This window comes from Cibotium barometz, chromosome 15, assembly GCF_041138505.1.
Source record: "Cibotium barometz isolate CiBa-2024 chromosome 15, ASM4113850v1, whole genome shotgun sequence".
Lineage (NCBI taxonomy): Eukaryota > Viridiplantae > Streptophyta > Polypodiopsida > Cyatheales > Cibotiaceae > Cibotium > Cibotium barometz.
This window is the reverse complement of record NC_141060.1, coordinates 45,397,421-45,421,446: the sequence shown is the minus strand read 5'-3', so window position 1 is coordinate 45,421,446 and position 24,026 is coordinate 45,397,421. Positions and strand designations below refer to the sequence as shown.

Genomic DNA, 24,026 nt, shown 5'->3' with positions numbered 1-24,026 from the left:
GGTAACAGAGTGCTCCACACCACTTCTTCCAGAGCTAGTTTGGATTCCCAAACGATATCGATCGATACCACCTAGCTCAGGAAGGGGGGAGCCACATGAAGCTTCTAGCTCCTCATGCCAGGCACACGTTGATATAGAAGTTTCTTCATGCTCTACACCTACTCTTGTCAACACCCAACAAGAGACCAATGAGTCTGTCTCCCCTTGTAAAAGTATCGTCGGAAACCATTTCCTCCATTCATCAATGGGAGCGTACACTACCATCTCTGCAATTTAATGTGGCCACAAGGGTCATAAAAAGCTATCTGCCCACATCACCACCTATGACCCGCTGGACAAATTGGTTCCAAGAGGCTGCAACATCATTGCAGAAAATATGATCTACCCAAGGAAAGGGGGAGCATGTACTCACGCTCGACATTCTATTGCTTCCTCCCTAACCTTCTCGCCTGACCATGTAATTGCCAAATTCAAGGGGATGTATATATATAGCTTCATACACAGAAAAAAAAAAGAAAAAAAAATAAAAAATAGTAAAAAGAGCAAGAACACATCTGTGTTTGTAGATATGGCAGATGCACGAGCATCACACACTTCATCCACTCCCACCTTTGGTGAGAGGTATCATGTGTACCTTTCTCAGATATTTCACATGTGCTATCCTGTAATTAAAACCGAATTGGATCATATAGATGTACTAGCTAGAGAGGAAAATGTTGAGGAATTAGAATGGCTAATACGCCTATTGACCATGACTGACCCCTACTCCGTAGAGGACATATCCCCGATAGCCCAAGACTTTCCTTTTCCACAAGATGACTATCCTCGCATGGTTACATTCTTGATGAGTTTATGTGGATGGGAAAACAAAAAAAGATATATCTGACGACGATGAATGGATGGATGAAACTCATGGCACTACCGAGGCTGACTTTATTTATTTGGATGATGCGGATAGAGGCTTAGCCTTAGGGCTAGAGCCAGGACTCTACAACATCCTCTTACCATATCCTCAGTAGTAGTGTGGTGACTGGTAGGTAGGTTAGTATTTTCAAGTTTTTTCTAGATTGGAGTCCTTAAACAAGTCTTTAATTTTTCACACTGATGTGCCTCTCGAGGTATAGTGCTTGTTAGTTGGTTGTACAGGTTAAAAAGTTTGGGGTGGGTTCGCTTTCAAGTCCTGAGATAACCGCAACATTCATACATAAATGTCTCATCAAATTGCGGGCTCATCGAATCAAGGAGATCTCCAAAATACAGGTGTAATTCTTCCATGCCCACTCTCTTTCGTTTTTACTGTTCAATTAATTGCATGAATTATAATGCTGCTAACCAAATAGAACTTGTAAAAACACTACTTAGTTTTTGAAGTTACCTGACGTGCTAGTGTGAATCATTAATGAGTTTAACCTTATTGGATATATTCTTGAGAATGCATGAAGTCTTTAGTTAACCTGGGAATATGGTTCTTAAGTCTAGGGTTATAACCATCTTAATGTTTAAACAACCTGGCTGTGTGTGTGTTGACCTCTAGGACATAGCTTTTACCCCTTTGTTGTCGAAAGGATGTAAGAACACATTATAGTTCAGGAGCGAAGATCAAAAAATAATAATAATAAATTTAAAAAAAAAGCCTACATTGAATGGCAATGCAAGTCTATTATGTGCTCTAATGCTGGCCTATCACCTTATTGACACTTGGTAGGCGAGGAGTATTCTACTCCAGACCGATGCCCTAGGTTGGTAGGGGGTAGCCTTGCCTAAGGTAAACTAATAGATTCCCGGAGAATGCCTTCTGTTAAACATGGTACCAGGATCGATGTTAGTTTTGCCTTAGGGAAGTCGCCATTTTGTGTAAAAATGTCACGTGCATAAAGAAATAAAGGCAAAAGGCTCCTGTAACTCTAATGTTTCTTGTGTCCCTAGGCTCGTGGTATTAACTTGTTCTTAGAGCGTAGACACATTGTGGTCATCTATTTATTTATTAAGCTTGGTTATTTTCCTCAACTTAGGCTAGTTATAAACCTTGATTAACCTTTGACACCTTGCTAACTCTTGATTTATTTTCAATAATTTTAAACTCCTGTTAATTTGCTACACTAGCTCATTCATGTGACCCCTTAAACGAAGTTCTCATAGCAACATCCATTGTGGTCTAACATGCTTGAATTTATTACACTTTATATCTTTTGAATTCTAGCATACTTTCACTCTACTTCCCTGTTTTTGTAGACGGTCTACCACAACAAACCCTATTGAGCTTGCCATACCATAGCTTCCGAGGACAGAATCTACATCAAGAAAGGGAGCATGTTAACCTATGACGGACATTGAGACGTACTATGTTTTACGTCGTATAATTAATTTAAGTATTTTGAGTCATGGACCGGGCTTGTCGGCACCACATGTAAGGGATAAGGGAATTGGGTGATCGCCGATGCGAGGCGCACCTTGAATATCAGCAAGATAAGGGTTACGATCGGCCGGCAATGTGTGGACGCCCATGTGTGAACGGCTAGGTTTCATATAAGCGTCAAATGGAACCCTAAAACTCTCATTCTCAATGTGTTGAATACAAAGTGTGCTCTTGCCTTATCTTCTCGGTCCCCTTCTCTGTGTATGTGTGTGTGTGTGTGTGTGAGAGAGAGAGAGAGAGAGCGATCGAGCACTGTGTGGCAGCACGGCGGTAGAGCGGCGATGGCGGCTCCTTCTTCACTGCGACGGGAGAATCCTTCACGACGACGGTTTGAGCGGTGAGTGACACATCTTTGGTTTCTGTTTGAGCTTGCTAGTTTCTGGTTGTATGCTTGCAGCCATTCGTGGCTCGCATACGGTGTTCGGTAAGTCCCCAGCTCCGACTCGTGTGTTAAAAGCACACAGAATCCCTTGGATCTATCAATTTCAGTGGAAGATGATGATTTAGTGAGTGTCTGTTAGAATGGGCTTTGCAAAGAGTACAAGCCATTCAAGACCTCCATTGCAGTCAAGGAGGAGAATGTTCCCAACTTTTGAGACAGTGTTGTTGAGATATCGAGCTCTAGTGAGGCGGTGGACACTGATGACCCGCCTGGGGGATAGGCCCCGCACTTACACCACTGGCATGGTTGGTGAGATCTTGGGTGATATGCGGCCAGTGGGATGGCAGGCTGTGTGACAGCCATTCTAGAGACTGGCATAGTTATAGCGCCAGCTCATTTAGTCGGGTTCACACTATAGAGAACCCGTGTATGTATTTGGTTGAGTACCTTTCATATTGTGTGTACTCTTATCTTGTATATGGTGTGTTGAGTGTTGAGTAGAGAAGAAGAAGATTTTCAGCCTCTCACCTTGTGTGTTCTCTATTAGGGTTTTGTGAGTGTGTGTGTGTGCTTGCAAGAGCTCAAGCTCTCTTCCCCCCTGCATCTTCTCATGGTATCAGAGCTTGGTTCGTGCTAAGGGCTGAGCTGCAAGCAAGAGAACCACAAGAAGCGGTACGAGGGTAAGAGCTACAACTACTCTTCCCTATTGTGTTGGTGACTACACCCTTGTCGGGAGCTCTACGGGAGGCACCGGCAAACGATCTCCGATTGAGGAGCTTTCTTCGCGGGAGTGAAGCTACAGGGCAACTATTTAGTCCTTCGGACTGAAATTTTGGGCCGAAAACGCGTTTCGAGCGCGTCTGGACCTCCGTTTTTCAGAAAGCAGGCGATTTCGAGCACTGCGGGTAAGTCACCGATTCTCTGCAGAACTCTGTTTTAAGAACTGCAGGAAGACAGATTGACTGTGCAGACACTGTGGGTGCTGCAAAGAGGTCTACAGTTGCCATTGGGTGTATGTATGTGCATTGAAGTCACTGGTTGTGACATTTGAGAGTACTACAGTACCGCTGTGCAGAAAATACAGCATTTGTGCAGAAAAACCAGAGTGCAGTTTCTGGTAAAATTGTGTGTTTGGCAAGATGTCTAATGATGGCATAACACAGATTGTGGCTGAGAAGCTGGACAAGAATAACTTCCATGCTTGGAGGTTCAGGTTAACGAATTTCCTGATGGGAAAAGGCTACTGGGACTACATAGAAGGTGAACATGAAGAGGCACCGGAGATACCGGATATAAATCCGACTGCTGCAGATGTGAAAGAGTTTAAAGACTGGAACCAAGGAGCCAGGAAGGTTATGTATTGGCTTTCCATTAGTATACAGGACACCATGATTGGGCACATTCAGGATGCCAAGTCCCCCAAGGAGGCGTGGGACACCTTGGTAAAGCTTTATGAAACAAATACCAAGGCACGTAAGATACAGTTGAAGAATGAACTTCATACTGTGGAGAAAAAGAGCATGTCTGTGAATGACTATGCGCTGAAGATAAAGGGTATTGTGGAATCCCTTGCATCTATTGGTGTGTCAGTAGATGATGATGACAAGGTGGAAGTCTGTCTACGTGGTCTCGGGCCACAATACAAGGCGTTCAAGACGTCCATTCAGACTCGGAAAAACATCCCCAACTTTACAGATTTGGTGTCTATGCTGATTATCGAAGAGAAGAGCTTGGGTGAAGACCAACAGTCTTCACAAAGCAAAAACAGTTCAGAGCAACAGGCCTTCTACACGAGTTCAGGAAGAGGACGAGGTAGAGGAGGCCGTGGACGCGGTCAAGGAGGTGGCCGAACAGGTAATCAGAATTATGGCCAGCAGCAGCAACAACAACAACAGTCCCAGAATCAACAACAACAACAACACGCAGGTGGAAGAGGCAAATTCAGAGGCAGGGGGAGCCAAAGAGGCCGTGGAAATTGGCAAAGGCAATATAATGATGCACGTGAATGCTACTATTGTGGTAAGCCAGGACATGTGCAGTCAGAATGTTATAAGAAGCAGGCTGACATGCAAAATGGGAAAGTACAGCAAAACAACTATGCATCCTCAAGCAGAAATAATGAGGACAATGAAAGGTTGTTTGTTATGCAGCATGTTGTGAATGCCATGTCTGAAAATGTTGATGCAGCACAAAAAGATAATGTATGGTATGTGGATTCAGGCGCTTCAAACCACGTGACGAGTCATGGGGAGTGGTTCAAGGAGATGAAGAACCCGGAAAGACCAGGTTTTGTGGAAACAGGGGATGACACTGCTCATCCAATTGCCCACGTTGGAGATGTGCCATTATCTATGCAGGATGGCAAAGTGAAGTACCTTGCAGATGTACTTCATGTACCGAACATAACAAAGAATCTGGTTTCAGTTGGCCAGATGATTGAGCAGGGTTTGCAGGTTCGGTTTAACCCTGATGGGTGTTATGTTGAAGATTTCAAAGACAAGTGCAGGTTGGTTGCAAAAGGCAACAGAGTGGGCAGAATGTTTACGTTGGATGTAGACATGCCTGAAATGAGTGCTGCGATGTTTGCAAATGGTTCAGGAGTTGTTGCAGACACAGACATATGGCATAAAAGAATTGGACATGTAAATGTGCAGAGATTGAAGTCTATGCAGACAAAAGGAATTGTGACAGGGCTGCCAAAATTTAAAGTGGAAGGTATGCAGAAAATATGTGAAGCATGCCAATTTGGGAAGCAAACAAAGCATGTGTTTCCACGTAACAGATATGTGAGCAGAAATGCACTAGATGTTGTGCATTCAGATGTATGGGGTCCTACGAAGACGGTGTCTATGGGAGGCTGCAGGTACTATGTCACTTTCATTGATGACCACACAAGGAAAGTGTGGGTATATTTCATGAAGGAGAAGAGTGAAGTTTTCACTCACTTTCAGAATTTCAGAGTTTTGGTTGAAAAGCAAACAGGAAAATATGTCAAGTGCCTAAGGTCAGATGGAGGGGGAGAATACTTCTCCAATGAGTTCTCTGAATTTTTGAAGAAGAATGGTATTCGGAGACAGTTCACATGCAGATATACTCCGCAGCAAAATGGAGTTGCTGAGCGGAAAAACAGGCACATTGCTGAGATTGCGCGAGCATTGATGGAAGAGAAGAATATGCCGCATTGCTATTGGGATGAGGCTGTTTCTACAGCAGTATACATCATGAACAGGACTCCAACTGCAGCCATACATGATGTAACTCCAGAGGAGAAGTTTACTGGCAGAAAACCAGATTTGTCTCATCTGAAAGTTTTTGGATGCATTGCATATGTGCATGTGCCAGATGAGCTGAGAACTAAGCTGGATCCGAAAGCTGAAAAATGTGTGTTTATTGGATATTCCCTTGAGCAAAAGGGATACAGGTGTTATAACCCTGCTACACGTGAGTTGAGAGTAAGCAGGGATGTTGTCTTTGATGAGATGAGCAGCTGGTATGCTGCTGAAAAAGAAGCTGTTGGGGCTGATGTGAGTGGAAGTGTGGTTGCACAGAATGCAGGTCAGCAATCACAGTCTTTGAGTGGACCAGGAGAGTCCTCATCTAGTGGGTCAGTTGATAGACCATGGAGTGGCAGGCTGCATCATAATACCAGCCCTGCAAATGTGATTAGTACATCACGTAAAGGAAAAGAGAAAGTGGTTGAGCCCCTTGGTATGCCTGACATTTCTGCAGGGCATTCTCATGTTGATGGAGAGTCTAGTGGCTCAGATATGAGTCTTGATGAGGAGCTTGGGATCCCAGCTATGAGAACACCTGGTGTAAAGAAGGCTATGGAAGCCATGAATGAGAAGCTGCGAAGATCAGGGAGAGTGAAGAACCCTGTGCAGAGATTTACATATGATGGTTATGTGGCACATCATTATGCATATATGGCAAAAGTTGTGCAGGTTGTAGAGCCCACATGCATTGATGAGGCTGTTGGAAATGTGTGTTGGGAGAAAGCTATGGATGAGGAGATGGATGCACTATATGAAAATGAAACTTGGGATTTAGTGCAATTGCCTGAAGGCAAGAAAGCCATTGGATGCAAGTGGGTGTACAAAGTTAAACATAACAGTGATGGAAGCATAAACAGGTACAAGGCTAGATTGGTAGCCAAAGGATATGCGCAGACATATGGGATTGATTATGAGGAAACTTTCAGCCCAGTTGCCAAGATGGCAACGGTGAGAGTTGTGATAGCAGTGGCTGCGTCAAAGCAATGGTCTTTACATCAGATGGATGTAAAGAATGCATTCTTGCATGGGGATTTGCAAGAAGAGGTGTATATGTTGCAACCACCTGGTTATGAGGATGTGGGTCACCCCGAGCATGTTTGCAGGTTGAAGAAAGCCTTGTATGGCTTAAAGCAAGCACCAAGAGCATGGTCTGACAAGATTTCTGAATATCTTGTCACTATTGGCTTTCATGTAGCCAATGCAGATTTCTCATTGTACGTGAGACATGGTGATAGAGGGGTTGTGCTTGTTGTCATCTATGTAGATGACTTGATCATTACGGGGGACCATGATGCAGAGATCTTTGATGTAAAGATCTTGCTTAGACAAAAGTTCGAGATGAAGGATCTGGGGGAGCTCAGATATTTCTTGGGCATTGAGGTGATTAGGTCACCACATGGTATTGGATTACTGCAGAGACAGTATGGCTTGGACATGTTGTCCAAGTATGGTATGACAGGCTGTAAGCCTATTTCTGTGCCATTGGATCAGAATGGCAAGTTGAGTGCAGATTCAGGAGAGATCTTGGAGGATCCTACTATGTACAGGAGCATAGTAGGAAGTTTGATCTACATGACGATCACCAGACCAGATTTGAGCTATGCTGTTGGGTTGGTGAGTCAGTTTATGCAGGTTCCACGGAAACCGCATTTGGATGCAGTCAGACGCATACTGAGGTATGTGAGGTCTACTTTGCATTGTGGACTATTCTATGAGACTGGGACAGAGATATGTGTACATGGGTACACAGATGCTGATTGGGCTGGTAGTATCTCAGATAGAAGATCTACCAGTGGATTCATGTTTTCTTTGGGGAGTGCTGCTGTGACTTGGAGCAGCAAGAAGCAGCCTACGGTTGCTCTATCGAGTACAGAGGCCGAATACAGAGGAGCTGCTATGGCAGCATGTGAGGTAGCTTGGTTGAGAAAGCTACTTGCAGATTTGGGTCTATCATTGGATAGACAAGTTGTCATTTTCTGTGACAACATTAGTAGTATACAGTTGGCCAGGAACCCAGTCTTTCATGCTCGTACGAAGCACATAGAGGTCCACTACCACTTCGTCAGAGAGAAGGTCTTGGCAGGAGACCTTGACCTTGTTTATGTCAGCACAGAGGATCAGGTAGCTGACATCTTCACCAAAGCATTGGGTACAGAGAAGCTCCGCAGATTCAGGGCTTCGCTTGGTGTACATGAGATGGAGTTGAGCTCGAGGGGGAGTGTTGAGATATCGAGCTCTAGTGAGGCGGTGGACACTGATGACCCGCCTGGGGGATAGGCCCCGCACTTACACCACTGGCATGGTTGGTGAGATCTTGGGTGATATGCGGCCAGTGGGATGGCAGGCTGTGTGACAGCCATTCTAGAGACTGGCATAGTTATAGCGCCAGCTCATTTAGTCGGGTTCACACTATAGAGAACCCGTGTATGTATTTGGTTGAGTACCTTTCATATTGTGTGTACTCTTATCTTGTATATGGTGTGTTGAGTGTTGAGTAGAGAAGAAGAAGATTTTCAGCCTCTCACCTTGTGTGTTCTCTATTAGGGTTTTGTGAGTGTGTGTGTGTGCTTGCAAGAGCTCAAGCTCTCTTCCCCCCTGCATCTTTTCAAGTGTCTATGCTGATCGTAGAAGAAAAGTCTCTAAGTAGTCGAGGCCAAGATGGTGGCCGACAAGGAAACTAGAATTTTGGACAATACGAGCAATCATACACATATGGAATACGCCAATCTAGAGGTAGGGGGAGCAAAAGAGGTCGAGGTGGTTGGCAAAGAAATCAGAGTGCAAATAGCATAGAGTGCAAATAGCATAGATTGCTATTATTATGGCAAACTAGGGCACATGGCAAAGGACTACTATAAAAAGTAGAATGACATTAAAAGTGGAAAGTTACAGTAAGACAACTATGCATCATTTAGTAAACAGAGTGGTGATGAGATAGAAAGTTGTTTGTGATGCAGCACATGCTCAATTCCATAACATGAGATGTGTTAGGATCTCAAGATATAAGGTATGTGGATTATGGCACCTCTAACCATATGACTAGTCATGATGATGAGTGATTTAGAGACAGAAAAACCACGTTATGTCTAGGTGATGATACTGTGCGCATCCCATTGCACATGTCGGTAAAGTTCCATTATCTATGCAGGATGGCAAAATGAAGTACTTGGAAAATGTACTTCATGTTCTAAATATTATAAAGAATCTGGTTTCTGTTGGACAGGTGGTTGAGCAGGGTCTGCAAGTGAGGTTTAATCCTCAAGGATGTTTTGTGGAAGACTTCAAAAATTAGTGTCGCTTGAGTGTAAAGAGTAACAGAAATGGCAGGATGTTTACTTTAGATGTGAACATGCATGAGGGTAAACGCAGCCATGTTTGCGCATGGAACAAGTGTCATTGCAAATATTGACATATGGCACAAGCGTATTGGTCATGTGAATATACAGCGCAAACTGAAGTCTATGCAAGTCCCAAATATTATTGCAGGTTTGCCAAAGTTTAAGGTTAATGGAATGCATAAAGTATATGAAGCATGCCAACTTGGTAAAGCAGTCCAAACATGCATGTCAGTGCGAGGCCATTAGATGTGACATATTTAGATGTATGGGAACTGACCAAGACTATAACAAGTATAGGTTTCAAGTATTATGTTACATTCATTGATGACCACACTAGGAAAGTGTGGACTTACTTCATAAAGGAGAAAAGTGAGGTGTTTGCTCACTTTCGGAGATTTAAAGCCTTGGTCAATAAGAAAAAAGGCATCCAATTAAAATGCCTGAGATCAAATGATGGTGGGGGATAATATTTCTCTAATGAGTTCAATGATTTCCTAAGAAAGCAGGGAATCAAGAGACATTTTACATCCACATAGACTCCACAATAGAATGGTGTTGTAGAAAGAAAAAATAAGCACATTGCAGAAGCGGCACATGGCTTGATGTGGCTGAAAAGAATATGCCACATTATATTTGGTCAAAAGCAGTAGCAACTAATGTGTACATTATGAACATGACACCCACTGCCAGTTGTTCATGGTATGACACGTGAACAGAGGTTTACATGCATAAGACTAGATGTGTCTCACTTGAAAGTGTTTGGGTGTATTGCATGTGTGCATGTTCTTGATGAAGTAAGAACAAAGTTGGACCCAAAGGTAGAGATATGCATCTTCATTGGTTATGGTATGGACCAGAAAGGTAATAGATGTTATAACCCTACCACTCGTGAGATGCGAGTAAGCAAAGATGTTGTCTTTGACAAGATGAGTAGCTCGTATGCACCAATTCTGTGATGAAGGCAATAGAAGATGCAAATTTAAGAAGTGGTGATGCTGCACCACATGTGGAGCAGCAATCACAAGTGCTTAGTGGATGTGAAGAGTCCTCTAGCAGTGAATCCAATGTTAGTCTATGGTCAGGCAGGTTGAGGACAGATGTAGGTACACATGTATCACGCAAAGGGAAGGAAAAGGTATATTAAACTTCTGTGCCTGATCGTTTAGCAGGTCACTCATATGTGGATGGTAATTCTAGGATCTCTGAGCAAAGCCTTGATGAGGAGCTTGGCATTCCGTCTGTGGTTACTCTTGGTGTAAGGAAGACCAGGGTTAATTTGAGGACACCGGCAGTGATTCAAGTGTACGCAAGTGAGGACACCAAGTGTATGCAAGTCTACAAGGGTTAGGCACCCTATTGATGACAGGTTGAGATATGATGGATATACAGCTCATCATTATGCTTACATGGTTAAAGCAATACAAGACTATGAGCCCACTTGTTTTGAGCAGGCACTTGGAAATAAGAAATGGGAAGATGCCATGAATGAGGAGATGGCAACAGTGGATGCAAATGCAATATGGAAGTTAGTGCCTTTGCCTAAGGAAAAGAAGGCAATTGGATGTAAGTGGGTGTATAAGGTCAAGCATAACACTGATGGTTTAGTGAGTAGGTATAAGGTAAGATTGGTTGCAAGGGCTATGCGTAGACTTATGGAATTGACTATGAGGAGACATTTAGCCCGGTTGCAAGAATGGAATTGACTATGAGGAGACATTTAGCTCGGTGTGGCTTTCTAGGGCTTCTCTTTTTGCCCAAATATAATGTGGCATATTCTTTTCAGCCACATCAAGCCATGTGCCGCTTCTGCAATGTGCTTATTTTTTCTTTCTACAACACCATTCTATTGTGGAGTCTACGTGGATGTAAAATGTCTCTTGATTCCCTGCTTTCTTAGGAAATCATTGAACTCATTAGAGAAATATTATCCCCCACCATCATCTGATCTCAGGCATTTTAATTGGATGCCTTTTTTCTTATTGACCAAGGCTTTAAATCTCCGAAAGTGAGCAAACACCTCACTTTTCTCCTTTATGAAGTAAGTCCACACTTTCCTAGTGTGGTCATCAATGAATGTAACATAATACTTGCAACCTATAATTGTTATAGTCTTGGTCAGTTCCCATACATCTAAATATGTCACATCTAATGGCCTTGCACTGACATGCATGTTTGGACTACTTTACCAAGCTGGCATGCTTCATATACTTTATGCATTCCATTAACCTTAAACTTTGGCAAACCTGCAATAATATTTGGGACCTGCATAGACTTCAGTTTGCGCTGTATATTCACATGACCAATACGCTTGTGCCATATGTCAATATTTGCAATGACACTTGTTCCATGCGCAAACATGGCTGCGTTTACCCTCATGCATGTTCACATCTAAAGTAAACATCCTGCCATTTCTGTTACCCTTTGCAACCAAGCGACACTAATTTTTGAAGTCTTCCACAAAACATCCTTGAGGATTAAACCTCACTTGTAGAGCCTGCTCAACCACCTGTTCAACAGAAACCAGGTTCTTTATAATATTTAGAACATGAAGTACATTTTCCAAGTACTTCATTTTGCCATCCTGCATAGATAATGGAACTTTACCGACATGTGCAATGGGATGCGCACAGTATCATCACCTAAACATAACGTGGTTTTTCTGTCTCTAAATCACTCATCATCATGACTAGTCATATGGTTAGAGGTGCCAGAATCCACATACCTTATATCTTGAGATCCTAACACATCTCATGCTATGGAATTGAGCATGTGCTGCATCACAAACAACTTTCTATCTCATCACCACTCTGTTTACTAAATGATGCATAGTTGTCTTACTGTAACTTTCCACTTTTAATGTCATTCTGCTTTTTATAGTAGTCCTTTGCCATGTGCCCTAGTTTGCCATAATAATAGCACTCTATGCTATTTGCACTCTATGCTATTTGCACTCTGATTTCTTTGCCAACCACCTCGGCCTCTTTTGCTCCCCCTACCTCTAGATTGGCCTATTCCATATGTGTATGATTGCTCCTATTGTCCAGAATTCTAGTTTCCTTGTCGGCCACCATCTTGGCCTCGACTACTTAGAGACTTTTCTTTTACAATCAGCATAGACACTAAGTCTCGAAAGTTGGGAAAATTCTCCTTGACTGCAATGGAGGTCTTGAATGGCTTGTACTCTTTGCAAAGCCCATTCTAACAGACACTCACTAAATCATCATCTTCCACTGAAATTGATAGATCCAAGGGATTCTGTGTGCTTTTAACACACGAGTCAGAGCTGGGGACTTATCGAACACCGTATGCGAGCCACCAATGGCTGCAAGCATACAACCAGAAACTAGCAAGCTTAGCCTTAGGGCTAGAGCCAGGACTCTACAACATCCTGTTACCATATCCTCAGTAGTAGTGTGGTGACTGGTAGGTAGGTTAGTGTTTTCAAATTTTTTCTAGATTGGAGTCCTTAAACGAGTCTTTAATTTTTCACACTGATGTGCCTCTAGAGGTATAGTGCTTGTTAGTTGGTTGTACAGGTTGAAAAGTTTGGGGTGGGTTCGCTTTCAAGTCCTGAGATAACCGCAACATTCATACATAAATGTCTCATCAAATTGCGGGCATTTCTCATCGAATCAAGGAGATCTCCAAAATACAGGTGTAATTCTTCCATGCCCACTCTCTTTCCTTTTTATTGTTCAATTAATTGCATGAATTATAATGCTGCTAACCACATGGAACTTGTAAAAACACTACTTAGTTTTTGAAGTTACCTGACGTGCTAGTGTGAATCATTAATGAGTTTAACCTTATTGGATATATTCTTGAGAATGCATGAAGTCTTTAGTTAACCTGGGAATATGGTTGACTTAAGTCTTGACTTAAGTCTAGGGTTATAACCATCTTAATGTTTAAATAACGTGGCTGTGTGTGTGTTGACCTCTAGGACATAGCTTTTACCCCTTTGTCGAAAGGATGTAAGAACACATTATAGTTCAGGAGCGAAGATCAAAAAATAATAATAATAAATTTTTTAAAAAAAGCCTACATTGAATGGCAATACAAGTCTATTATGTGCTCTAATGTTGGCCTATCGCCTTATTGACACTTCGTAGGCGAGGAGTATTCTACTCCAGACCGATGCCCTGGGTTGGTAGGGGGTAGCCTTGCCTAAGGTAAACTAATAGATTCTTGGAGAATGCCTTGTGTTAAACATGGTACGAGGATCGATATTAGTTTTGCCTTAGGGAGGTCGCCATTGTGTGTAAAAATGTCACGTGCATAAAGAAATAAAGGCAAGAATCTCCTGTAACTCTAATCTTTCTTGTGTCCCTAGGCTCGTTGTATTAACTTGTTCTTAGAGAGTAGACACATTGTGGTCATCTATTTATTTATTAAGCTTGGTTATTTTCCTTGACTTAGGCTAGTTATAAACCTTGATTAACCTTTGACACCTTGCTAACTCTTGATTTACTTTCAATAATTTTAAACTCCTGTTAATTTGCTACACTAGCTCATTCATGTGACCCCTTAAACTAAGTTCTCATAGCAACATCCACTGTGGTCTAACATGCTTGAATTTATTACACTTTATATCTTTTGAATTCTAGCATACTTTCACTCTACTTCCCTGTTTTGTAGACGGTCTACCACAACAAACCCTATCAAGCTTACCATACCATAGCTTCTGAGGACGGAATCTACATAAGGAAAGGGGGCATGTTAACCTATGATGAACATTGAGACGTACTATGTTTTACGTCACGTAATTAATTTAAGTATTTTGAGTCATGGGCCGGGCTTGTCGGCACCACATGTAAGGGATAAGGGAATTAGGTGATCGCCGATGTGAGGCGCACCTTGAATATCAGCAAGATAAGGGTTAGGATCGACCGGCCATGTGTGGACGCCCATGTGTGAACGGCTAGGTTTCATATAAGAGTCAAATGTAACCCTAAAACTCTCATTCTCAATGTCTTGAATACAAAGTGTGCTCTTGCCTTATCTTCTTGCTCCCCTTCTCTGCGTATGTGTGTGTGTGTGTGTGAGAGAGAGAGAGAGAGAGCAATCGAGCACTGTGTGGCGGCACGGCGATAGAGCGGCGAAGGCAGCTCCTTCTTCACTACGATGCAAGAATCTTTCACGACGACGGTTTGAGCGGTGAGTGACACACCTTTGCTTTCTGTTTGAGCTTGCTAGTTTCTGGTTGTATGCTTGCAGCCATTCGTGGCTCGCATACGGTGTTCGGTAAGTCCCCAGCTCCGACTCGTGCGTTAAAAGCACACAGAATCCCTTGGATCTATCAATTTCAGTGGAAGATGATGATTTAGTGAGTGTCTGTTAGAATGGGCTTTGCAAAGAGTACAAGCCATTCAAGACCTCCATTGCAGTCAAGGAGAATGTTCCCAACTTTCGAGACTTAGTGTCTATGCTGATCGTAGAAGAAAAGTCTCTAAGTAGTCGAGGCCAAGATGGTGGCCGACAAGGAAACTAGAATTCTGGACAATAGGAGCAATCATACACATATGGAATACGCCAATCTAGAGGTAGGGGGAGCAAAAGAGGCCGAGGTGGTTGGCAAAGAAATCAGAGTGCAAATAGCATAGAGTGCAAATAGCATAGAGTGCTATTATTATGGCAAACTAGGGCACATGGCAAAGGACTACTATAAAAAGCAGAATGACATTAAAAGTGGAAAGTTACAGTAAGACAACTATGCATCATTTAGTAAACAGAGTGGTGATGAGATAGAAAGTTGTTTGTGATGCAGCACATGCTCAATTCCATAACATGAGATGTGTTAGGATCTCAAGATATAAGGTATGTGGATTCTGGCGCCTCTAACCATATGACTAGTCATGATGATGAGTGATTTAGAGTCAGAAATACCACGTTATGTCTAGGTGATGATACTATGCGCATCCCATTGCACATGTCGGTAAAGTTCCATTATCTATGCAGGATGGCAAAATGAAGTACTTGAAAAATGTACTTCATGTTCTAAATATTATAAAGAACCTGGTTTCTGTTGGACAGGTGGTTGAGCAGGGTCTGCAAGGGAGGTTTAATCCTCAAGGATGTTTTGTGGAAGACTTCAAAAATTAGTGTCGCTTGGTTGCAAAGGGTAACAGAAATGGCAAGATGTTTACTTTAGATGTGAACATGCATGAGGGTAAACGCAGCCATGTTTGCGCATGGAACAAGTGTCATTGCAAATATTGACATATGGCACAAGCGTATTGGTCATGTGAATATACAACGCAAACTAAAGTCTATGCAGGTCCCAAATATTATTGCAGGTTTGCCAAAGTTTAAGGTTAATGGAATGCATAAAGTATATGAAGCATGCCAACTTGGTAAAGCAGTCCAAACATGCATGTCAGTGCAAGGCCATTAGATGTGACATATTTAGATGTATGGGAACTGACCAAGACTATAACACTTATAGGTTGCAAGTATTATGTTACATTCATTGATGACCACACTAGGAAAGTGTGGACTTACTTCATAAAGGAGAAAAGTGAGGTGTTTGCTCACTTTCGGAGATTTAAAGCCTTGGTCAATAAGGAAAAAGGCATCCAATTGAAATTTCCCTAGATCAGATGATGGTGGGGGATAATATTTCTCTAATGAGTTCAATGATTTCCTAAGAAAGCAGGGAATCAAGAGACATTTTACATCCACGTAGACTCCACAATAGAATGGTGTTGTAGAAAGAAAAAATAAGCACATTGCAGAAGCGGCACATGGCTTGATGTGGCTGAAAAGAATATGCCACATTATATTTGGTCAAAAGCAGTAGCAACTAATGTGTACATTATGAACATGACACACACAGTTGTTCATGGTATGACACCTGAACAGAGGTTTACATGCATAAGACTAGATGTGTCTCACTTGAAAGTGTTTGGGTGTATTGCATGTGTGCATGTTCCTGATGAAGTAAGAACAAAGTTGGACCCAAAGGTAGAGATATGCATCTTCATTGGTTATGGTATGGACCAGAAAGGTAATATATGTTATAACCCTACCACTCGTGAGATGCGAGTAAGCAGAGATGTTGTCTTTGACAAGATGAGTAGCTCGTATGCACCAATTGCATGTGTGCATGTTCCTGATGAAGTAAGAACAAAGTTGGACCCAAAGGTAGAGATATGCATCTTCATTGGTTATGGTATGGACCAGAAAGGTAATAGATGTTATAACCCTACCACTCGTGAGATGCGAGTAAGCAGAGATGTTGTCTTTGACAAGATGAGTAGCTCGTATGCACCAATTGTGTGATGAAGGCAATAGAAGATGCAAATTTAAGAAGTGGTGATGCTGCACCACATGTGGAGCAGCAATCACAAGTGCTTAGTGGATGTGGAGAGTCCTCTAGCAGTGAATCCAATGTTAGTCTATGGTCAAGCAGGTTGAGGACAGATGTAGGTACACATGTATCACACAAAGGGAACGAAAAGGTATATTAAACTTTTGTGCCTGATCGTTTAGCAGGTCACTCATATGTGGATGGTAATTCTAGGATCTCTGAGCAAAGCCTTGATGAGGAGCTTGGCATTCCGTCTGTGGTTACTCTTGGTGTAAGGAGAACCAGGGTTAATTTGAGGACACCGACAGTGATTCAAGTGTACGCAAGTGAGGACACCGGCAGTGATTCAAGTGTACGCAAGTCTACAAGGGTTAGGCACCCTGTTGATGACAGGTTGAGATATGATGGATATACAGCTCATCATTATGCTTACATGGTTAAAGCAATACAAGACTATGAGCCCACTTGTTTTGAGCAGGCACTTGGAAATAAGAAATGGGAAGATGCCATGAATGAGGAGATGGCAACAGTGGATGCAAATGCAATATGGAAGTTAGTGCCTTTGCCTAAGGAAAAGAAGGCAATTGGATGTAAGTGGGTGTATAAGGTCAAGCATAACAATGATGGTTTAGTGAGTAGGTATAAGGTAAGATTGGTTGCAAGGGCTATGCGCAGACTTATGGAATTGACTATGAGGAGACATTTAGCCCGGTTGCAAGAACGGAATTGACTATGAGGAGACATTTAGCCCGGTGTGGCTTTCTAGGGCTCTGCTTTTGCCCAAATATAATGTGGCATATTCTTTTCAGCCACATCAAGCCATGTGCCGCTTCTGCAATGTGCTTTTTTTTTCTTTCTACAACACCATTCTATTGTGGAGTCTACATGGATGTAAAATGTCTCTTGATTCCCTGCTTTCTTAGGAAATCATTGAACTCATTAGAGAAATATTATCCCCCACCATCATCTGATCTCAGGCATTTTAATTGGATGCCTTTTTTCTTATTGACCAAGGCTTTAAATCTCCGAAAGTGAGCAAACACCTCACTTTTCTCCTTTATGAAGTAAGTCCACACTTTCCTAGCGTGGTCATCAATGAATGTAACATAATACTTACAACCTATAATTGTTATAGTCTTGGTCAGTTCCCATACATCTAAATATGTCACATCTAATGGCCTTGCACTGACATGCATGTTTGGACTACTTTACCAAGCTGGCATGCTTCATATACTTTATGCATTCCATTAACCTTAAACTTTGGCAAACCTGCAATAATATTTGGGACCTGCATAGACTTCAGTTTGCGCTGTATATTCACATGACCAATACGCTTGTGCCATATGTCAATATTTGCAATGACACTTGTTCCATGCGCAAACATGGCCTCATTTACCCTCATGCATGTTCACATCTAAAGTAAACATCCTGCCATTTCTGTTACCCTTTGCAACCAAGCGACACTAATTTTTGAAGTCTTCCACAAAACATCCTTGAGGATTAAACCTCACTTGTAGAGCCTGCTCAACCACCTGTCCAACAGAAACCAGGTTCTTTATAATATTTAGAACATGAAGTACATTTTCCAAGTACTTCATTTTGCCATCCTGCATAGATAATGGAACTTTATCCACATGTGCAATGGGATGCACACAGTATCATCACCTAGACATAACGTGGTTCTTCTATCTCTAAATCACTCATCATCATGACTAGTCATATGGTTAGAGGCGCCAGAATCCACATACCTTATATCTTGAGATCCTAACACATCTCATGTTATGGAATTGAGCATGTGCTGCATCACAAACAACTTTCTATCTCATCACCACTCTGTTTACTAAATGATGCATAGTTGTCTTACTGTAACTTTTCACTTTTAATGTCATTCTGCTTTTTATAGTAGTCCTTTGCCATGTGCCCTAGTTTGCCATAATAATAGCACTCTATGCTATTTGCACTCTATGCTATTTGCACTCTGATTTCTTTGCCAACCACCTCGGCCTCTTTTGCTCCCCCTACCTCTAGATTGGCCTATTCCATATGTGTATGATTGCTCCTATTGTCCAGAATTCTAGTTTCCTTGTCGGCCACCATCTTGGCCTCGACTACTTAGAGACTTTTCTTTTACAATCAGCATAGACACTAAGTCTCGAAAGTTGGGAAAATTCTCCTTGACTGCAATGGAGGTCTTGAATGGCTTGTACTCTTTGCAAAGCCCATTCTAACAGACACTCACTAAATCATCATCTTCCACTGAAATTGATAGATCCAAGGGATTCTGTGTGCTTTTAACACACGAGTCAGAGCTGGGGACTTATCGAACACCGTATGCGAGCCACCAATGGCTGCAAGCATACAACCAGAAACTAGCAAGCTTAGCCTTAGGGCTAGAGCCAGGACTCTACAACATCCTCTTACCATATCCTCAGTAGTAGTGTGGTGACTGGTAGGTAGGTTAGTGTTTTCAAATTTTTTCTAGATTGGAGTCCTTAAACGAGTCTTTAATTTTTCACACTGATGTGCCTCTAGAGGTATAGTGCTTGTTAGTTGGTTGTACAGGTTGAAAAGTTTGGGGTGGGTTCGCTTTCAAGTCCTGAGATAACCGCAACATTCATACATAAATGTCTCATCAAATTGCGGGCATTTCTCATTGAATCAAGGAGATCTCCAAAATACAGGTGTAATTCTTCCATGCCCACTCTCTTTCCTTTTTATTGTTCAATTAATTGCATGAATTATAATGCTGCTAACCACATGGAACTTGTAAAAACACTACTTAGTTTTTGAAGTTACCTGACGTGCTAGTGTGAATCATTAATGAGTTTAACCTTATTGGATATATTCTTGAGAATGCATGAAGTCTTTAGTTAACCTGGGAATATGGTTGACTTAAGTCTAGGGTTACAACCATCTTAATGTTTAAACAACCTGGCTGTGTGTGTGTTGACCTCTAGGACATAGCTTTTACCCCTTTGTCGAAAGGATGTAAGAACACATTATAGTTTAGGAGCAAAGATCAAAAAATAATAATAATAAATTTTTAAAAAAAAGCCTACATTGAATGGCAATGCAAGTCTATTATGTGCTCTAATGTTGGCCTATCGCCTTATTGTAGGCGAGGAGTATTCTACTCCAGACCGATGCCCTAGGTTGGTAGAGGGTAGCCTTGCCTAAGGTAAACTAATAGATTCATGGAGAATGCCTTGTGTTAAACATGGTACCAAGATCGATGTTAGTTTTGCCTTAGGGAGGTCGCCATTGTGTGTAAAAATGTCACGTGCATAAAGAAATAAAGGCAAAAGGTTCCTGTAACTCTAATGTTTCTTGTGTCCCTAGGCTCGTGGTATTAACTTGTTCTTAGAGAGTCGACACATTGTGGTCATCTGTTTATTTATTAAGCTTGGTTATTTTCCTTGACTTAGGCTAGTTATAAACCTTGATTAACCTTTGACACCTTGCTAACTCTTGATTTACTTTCAATAATTTTAAACTCCTATTAATTTGCTACACTAGCTCATTCATGTGACCCCTTAAACTAAGTTCTCATAGCAACATCCATTGTGGTCTAACATGCTTGAATTTATTACACTTTATATCTTTTGAATTCTAGCATACTTTCACTCTACTTCCCTGTTTTGTAGACGGTCCACCACAACAAACCCTATCGAGCTTACCATACCATAGCTTCCGAGGACGGAATCTACATCAGGAAAGGGGGCATGTTAACCTATGTGATGGACATTGAGACGTACTATGTTTTACGTCATGTAATTAATTTAAGTATTTTGAGTCATGGGACGGGCTTGTCGGCACCACATGTAAGGGATAAGAGAATCGGGTGATCGCCGATGCGAGGCGCACCTTGAATATCAGCAGGATAAGGGTTAGGATCGGTCGGCCGTGTGTGGACGCCCATGTGTGAACGGCTAGGTTTCATATAAGAGTCAAATGTAACCCTAAAACTCTCATTCTCAATGTGTTGAATACAAAGTGTGCTCTCGCCTTATCTTCTCGGTCCCCTTCTCTGCGTATGTGTGTGTGTGTGAGAGAGAGGGAGAGAGAGAGCGATCGAGCACTGTGTGGCGGCACGGCGGTAGAGCGGCGACGGCGGCTCCTTCTTTACTATGACGCAAGAATCCTTCACGACAAGGGTTTGAGCGGTGAATCCTTCACGACGATAGTTTGAGCGGTGAGTGACACACCTTTGCTTTCTGTTTGAGCTTGCTAGTTTCTGGTTATATGCTTGCAGCCATTCGTGGCTCGCATACGGTGTTCGGTAAGTCCCCAGCTCCGACTCGTGCGTTAAAAGCACACAGAATCCCTTGGATCTATCAATTTCAGTGGAAGATGATGATTTAGTGAGTGTCTGTTAGAATGGGCTTTGCAAAGAGTACAAGCCATTCAAGACCTCCATTGCAGTCAAGGAGAATGTTCCCAACTTTCGAGACTTAGTGTCTATGCTGATCGTAGAAGAAAAGTCTCTAAGTAGTCGAGGCCAAGATGGTGGCCGACAAGCAGGGATTTAATATTCACGTGATCACAAGATTTTTTGTGATAATAACACATGTGAACAAGTTATTCACATGTTCTCATGTTACCGTTCACAAAAATAACAGGTCACTTGCCATTTGGGAACCCCTTAAAAGCTTGGCTACACATGGGAATAAGCTATTCACATGTTCTCATGTTACCATCTTCACATAATAGCAGGTCAATGGCCACATAAGAAGATTTTTTATGCCCGACAAAGATATTTTTTTTAGGCCCTTGTGAAAGCTTTGTGAATATAACATGTGATCACAAGATTTTTTGTGTTATTAACATATGTTATTAACATGTTCACGTGTTTTCGTTTACGTCAGTGAAATCCTTGCCGACAAGGAAACTAGAATTTTGGACAATACGAGCAATCATACACATATGGAATACGCCAATCTAGAGGTAGGGGGAGCAAAAGAGGCCGAGGTGGTTGGCAAAGAAATCAGAGTGCAAATAGCATAGAGTGCAAATAGCATAGAGTGCTATTATTATGGCAAACTAGGGCACATGGCAAAGGACTACTATAAAAAGCAGAATGACATTAAAAGTGGAAAGTTACAGTAAGACAACTATGCATCATTTAGTAAACAGAGTGGTGATGAGATAGAAAGTTGTTTGTGATGCAGCACATGCTCAATTCCATAACATGAGATGTGTTAGGATCTCAAGATATAAGGTATGTGGATTCTGGCGCCTCTAACCATATGACTAGTCATGATGATGAGTGATTTAGAGACAAAAAAACCACGTTATGTCTAGGTGATGATACTGTGCGCATCCCATTGCACATGTCGGTAAAGTTCCATTATCTATGCAGGATGGCAAAATGAAGTACTTGGAAAATGTACTTCATGTTCTAAATATTATAAAGAACCTGGTTTCTGTTGGACAGGTGGTTGAGCAGGGTCTGCAAGTGAGGTTTAATCCTCAAGGATGTTTTGTGGAAGACTTCAAAAATTAGTGTCGCTTGGTTGCAAAGGGTAACAGAAATGGCAGGATGTTTACTTTAGATGTGAACATGCATGAGGGTAAACGCAGCCATAAAACCAGCATGTCGTAAAGATTTCGAAAACAAAACCGGATAGATTTAAGAGTTGTCCTTATTTTGATTGGTTGAAAAATATATCTTTTCCGAGCACTATTACTCAACTGGATAGTGGCCCAGGGATTAATCAATACCCAGCTTTTGAAATCAAGCTTTTTTTTTTTTAAGAAATCATGCTCTACAGCATACATACAATGACATAAAAATGCAAAGTTGAAATTTATTTTGCAAAAAACAATCAGTTCAGTCCTCTGTAAAAAGAGCCCTCGATGAATTGATAACAATGTACAGAGGGAAGAATTGATGGATTAGCTGGAAACCTAATATTACAACAGAATTAACAAGAGACAAACCTACATTTCCTTCGCAGCCCTCAGAGATGAGTGGCAAGAGAATGCTCAAACATGGGTGGCAAGAGGAGGCTGGGTAGGGACGGAGCTGAGGAACGACATGAATCCCGCCGTGGCACCGCCTTCCGCATCGAGGAAGAGGTCATCCGGGACGTGGAAAGCAGCGTGGATGCAGATGATGGCCAAGCCGATCATGGCGGCAGAGATGAGGACCGATCCAACATTGGTGAGGAACACAACGACGATGGTGAAGACGCCCATGAGGGCAAGGAGCTCGCGCTCGCTGAATGTACGGCCAAAGACGGCAAAGGGCGCAGTCCGGATAAGGTACATGTATGTCCATGCCCCCATGAGGAAGCACAGCATGAAGAGGGACATGGGGTTGGAGATGAGGCTGAATGCAACCACGGCCGTGAGCAGGAGGGTGTAGTTTACTCTGAAGTAGCCCCAATTCTTGCCGATCCTGCCTGTGGCGTCCGACACAGAGTCAGGGCGCGCAAACGCCGCCCGGACTACAACAGTTCTATCCAGGGCCTCCTCTGCGAAAGAGCATGCCTTGTCCCCTCTGAGATGCGCGCCAGAAACGCACTCGCCGCCGGCGTTGACGCCAGCGCCATGGGAGCCCCGCCCCCAACGGTGTCGTGATTCGCCATTCGAACCTCTGTCTTGTGCAGAAATTAGGGTTTCTAGGCAGATATCTTCTGTAAAAGAAAGCTAGGGTTCCAGCGTAGGTCTCTGCAAAAGAAAGCTAGCGCAGATCTCTAGAGAAACTCAAATTTCTGTACAGATCTGTTTCAATACTAGGGTTGAGGAATCAGGATTTTCGTTGAGGTCTGACTGACCTGCTTTTATATGGTAATAATATGATTATTTATATTTGTTTGATAATTAAGCATGAGTCGTGGTGCAGGTCTTGGGATGTAAAATATAATTAAACTGAATTCTTAAAAAAAATCAATGGGGATTACTTTTTTTGAATAATAAAAGATAAAACTTATTTCACAAAATTTAAGAAAATTTTGCCATAATAAAATATATCCTAAATGTCAATCTTATATCTTTAAAAATGCAATTCCAAGCCATGCCGATTTTATACCTTTAAAAATAAAATTTCGACTCTTAAAATTGGCGTTACGAAATTATTCTGACCTATGAGGCTCCAATTAACTAGCCTTAAGAATCAAAGCACAATGAACCTAAGATATACAAGTTTTCTTTTTTGGCTAGAAATTTGAAAGTACACTACTCACATACTAGCTGCCATAGCTTGCACACAAGGAGATTTGAACCCATCACCCAGGGACTCTCAAACTCCTTCCTTACCACTACACTAACGTGCGATTGGCTATATATACAAGTTTTCATATGA

The 24,026-nt window shown here is 42.1% G+C and overlaps 1 pseudogene; it reads right to left on the bottom strand.

Moving 5' to 3' along the window:
• Nucleotides 1-22,507: 22,507 nt before the first annotated feature.
• LOC147631362 (PRA1 family protein B1 pseudogene) lies at nucleotides 22,508-23,487 on the bottom strand (annotated as a pseudogene).
• Nucleotides 23,488-24,026: the final 539 nt, after the last annotated feature.